Genomic DNA, 4,057 nt, shown 5'->3' with positions numbered 1-4,057 from the left:
CTCCCTAGCTAAGTTAGCTTCAATGGCGTCGTTAGCAACAGCATTGTTAAGCTTCGCCAAGCTGGAAAGCATTAACCATGTATTAACATGTCCCTGGTTTAATAGTATTGTTGATCTTCTGTCTATCCTTCCAGTCAGGGGTTTATTCATTTTGTTTCTATATGCAGTTAAGCACGATGCTATCACGTTAGCTCCGTAGCTAAAGTGTTTTGTTGATGTATTGTCGTGGGGATAAAAGTCACTGTGAATGTCCATTTCGCGTGCTCGACTCTCATTTTCAAGAGGATATAGTATCCGAGGTGGTTTAAAATACAAATCCGTGATCCACAATAGAAAAAGGAGAGAGTGTGGAATCCAATGAGCCAGCTTGTACCTAAGTTACGGTCAGAGCGAAAAAAGATATGTCTTGCACTGCATTCTAGTCCGTCACTCTAACGTTCCTCATCCACGAATCTTTCATCCTCGCTCAAATTAATGGGGTAATCGTCGCTTTCTCGGTCCGAATCGCTCTAGCTGCATTGAAAACAATAGGAAAATATGAGGGAGTGAACAACTGACTACGTCACGCTACTTCCGGTACAGGCAAGGCTTTTTTTTAATCAGATACCAAAAGTTGCGAACTTTATCGTCGTTGTTCTCTACTAAATCCTTTCAGCAAAAATATGGCAATATCGTGAAATGATCAAGTATGACACATAGAATGGATCTACTATCCCCGTTTAATTAAAACTATTTCATTTCAGTAGGCCTTTAAGGGTTGAAAGTTTAAAAAAAACTAATACAAATGTATCACTTTCTGAGTGGGGCACCTTTTGGATCCCAAATATATTTAATGGGATTTTAATGATCTTTTCACTCTGATTAATCAAAAATAATAATTAATTAAAATCAATGGTGTCTTGCATTATTGATGTTTTTAAGGTTCTAATTACTTCACATCAAACATTGCTCTCTGAATGTTTTGGGCAGTGGGGCAAATACTGCATATTTCACTTTTATTATGAAAAACTAAGTTGTCTTTGACAGAAAAGGCATAAAACCTTTTTGGTTTTTTTAAACTTTATATCAACCTGAAGTTGATATACTGTACAGCAGGGGTCACCAACGCGGTGCCCGTGGGCACCAGGTAGCCCGTAAGGACCAGATGAGTAGCCCGCTGGCCTGTTCTAAAAATAGCTCAAATAGCAGCACTTACCAGTGAGCTGCCTCTATTTTTAAAATGTTATTTATTTACTAGCAAGCTGGTCTCGCCTTGCTCGACATTTTTAATTCTAAGAGAGACAAAACTCAAATAGAATTTGAAAATCCAAGAAAATATTTTAAAGACTTGGTCTTCACTTCTTTAAATAAATTCATTTATTTTTTTACTTTGCTTTTTATAACTTTCAGAAAAACAATTTTAGAGAAAAAAATACAACCTTAAAAATGATTTTAGGATTTTTAAACACATATACCTTTTTACCTTTTGAATTCCTTCCTCTTCTTTACTGACCATTTAAATCAATGTTCAAGTAAATTTATTTTTTTATTGTAAAGAATAATAAATACATTTTAATTTAATTCTTCATTTTAGCTTCTGTTTTTTCGACGAAGAATATTTGTGAAATATTTCTTCAAACTTATTATGATTAAAATTCAAAAAAATTATTTTGGAAAATCTGTAGAATCAAAATTAAATCTTATTTCAAACTCTTTTGAATTTCTTTTAAAATTTTTGTTCTGGAAAATCTAGAAGAAAAAATTATTTGTCTTTGTTAGAAATATAGCTTGGTCCAATTTGTTATATATTCTAACAAAGTGCAGATTGGATTTTAACCTATTTAAAACATGTCATCAAAATTCTAAAATTAATCTTAATCAGGAAAAATTAGTAATGATGTTCCATAAATCATTTGTTTAATTTTTTCAAAAAGATTCGAATTCGCTAGTTTTTCTCTTCTTTTTTTCGGTTGAATTTTGAATTTTAAAGAGTCGAAATTGAAGATAAACTATGTTTCAAAATTTAATTGTCATTTTTTTCCTGTTTTCTCCTCTTTTAAACCGTTCAATTAAGTGTAAATATCATTAATTATTAATAATAACAGAGTTAAAGGTAAATTGAGCAAATTGGCTATTTCTGGCAATTTATTTAAGTGTGTATCAAACTGGTAGCCCTTCGCATTAATCACTACCCAAGAAGTAGCTCTTGCTTTCAAAAAGGTTGGTGACCCCTGCTGTACAGATTTACTGTAAGCGTTATAAAAATAAAAAAAATAAAAAAGTTTGACTTGTTTTTAACATTTTAATGACTTAGACCCTTTATGGTCCCCGGGAGCCCTAAAGGTAAAAAACAAACAAAATCCATACATTTTGTTATGGTTTGAGAATGAAAAATATCAAAATGGCCCCCACACACTTTAGTTTTTCCGTGTGCGGCCCTCAGTGGAAAAAGTTTGGACACCCCTGCTTTAAAGTGTCCACCATGGGTGCCCGAGCTTTCAGCCGCTCTGCACTACACCTTTTGAACTCTTAGCCACCAGACCTTCGTAACTTAGACTCAATATCCCTCTTCAAATCCAGACTCAAAACACACCTGTTCCTGACTGCGTAGTCATTGTAATCAGGGCCGGCCCGTGGCATAGGCCGTTTAGGCAAATGCTAAGGGCGCCCTCCATCAGGGGGCGCTGTCACGCCAATTTTCTTCCCATTACAAAAACCTTCCTACCCCCCATTTACTTCCGGGGTCATTTTCGCTTACGTCAGTTCCTCTTACTTACGTCATTTCCTCTTACGTCATTGCCAGCGATCGATAAATCCAAATCTCCTGAAAATGGTGGTGTCACCGGATGATATTCGTCTTTATCTGTCCCAGGGGACTTATGTCAAACACCAGCAGGCTTCGCAACATTTCAAGCGGAGTGTTAGAGTCAGGAATATCCTCAAATTAATTTGTCAGATTAATACTTGTCCGATTAATACAGACGTTTTGTTAACGCTGTATTATAAAAAAAGAGTCAAACGAAGTGCTATCGATCGCTGTCAATGACGTAAGAGGAAATGACGTAAGCGGAAATGACCCCGGAAGTAAATGGGGGGTAGGAAGGTTTTTGTAATGGGAAGAAAATTGGCGTGACAGCGCCAAGCCAGTGCCACAAATGTTGGAGAGAAAAAAAAAAAAAAAGCTGGTACTATTATTTCTAAATACAAAAAATAATCCCACGTTAATTAAAATGCAAAGTAAAGCCTATTTAATAGAAATATTATTTGTTACAACATTACGCCCCCCTCCCCCCGGTGCGCCCCCTCCCTTCCCGTATCATGACTCTTACCACATCAAAAAATCAACACAAGATGTCAAAACGGCCAAAACTGTCAGGTGCCCAGGGAAGAAAAAAGAGAAAAGAAGAGGAGAAACGAGAAAAAGACAGAGGTAGCAGGTAGGTAACGTTAGCCTACATGAAATTATTTGTCTGTTACAGAATGTGATAGTAACCTGGCTTTTTAGCATTAAGCTAATGTTACATGATTCGGCAATTGCTAATCAATAGCTAGTTCTGTTTTGACGTCGGGTTAATATTGTGGATGGGGCTAAATTGTTATGGAAAATAATAATGTAACGTTAGGTAATTACAGTACTCCCACCTTACATTCCTCAGGGACATTTGTATTAAATCTTTTAAGCAGGTGTTTTTTGTTGACATTGTTATTGCCTTCTGGTTAGCTAATGTTTGCCCTGCAGGTAATAGTCACTTTTCCACCCCTTTATATATTAGGTATTGTTGTAAGCCTGGTTGTTAAAGTGCACATCATTAATGTTAATTAAGCAATATCACATGAGAGGGAATGCTGTTTTTTAATTTGAGCACTGCTGTGATTCGGTTAAAGATAATCATAACATAACATTCTCATATAATATGTTAATTTGCTTTCTTAAGTAAAAAAAAAGGTCAAAGACAAAGCTATTCGGTTTCTTGTGAGTATATACACTTCACTGCCGATGTGGGGGGGCGCCACCTAAAATCTTGCCTAGGGCGCCAGATTGGTTAGGGCCAGGCCTGATTGTAATCATCTTTTGTTC

General features: G+C 35.9%; 1 protein-coding gene across 1 annotated transcript in view; it reads right to left on the bottom strand.

Moving 5' to 3' along the window:
* Positions 1-3,043: 3,043 nt before the first annotated feature.
* LOC133658650 (FH2 domain-containing protein 1-like) overlaps positions 3,044-4,057 on the bottom strand; it is a 38,537-nt gene continuing 37,523 nt past the window's right edge. The window contains exon 12 of the mRNA XM_062060904.1: positions 3,044-4,057. This exon is cut by the window's right edge and continues 2,640 nt beyond it. The gene's annotated coding sequence lies outside the window, so the exon portion shown is untranslated.

This window comes from Entelurus aequoreus, linkage group LG10, assembly GCF_033978785.1.
Source record: "Entelurus aequoreus isolate RoL-2023_Sb linkage group LG10, RoL_Eaeq_v1.1, whole genome shotgun sequence".
In the NCBI taxonomy this organism is placed as follows: domain Eukaryota; kingdom Metazoa; phylum Chordata; class Actinopteri; order Syngnathiformes; family Syngnathidae; genus Entelurus; species Entelurus aequoreus.
This window is presented reverse-complemented; position numbering and strand designations above follow the sequence as displayed.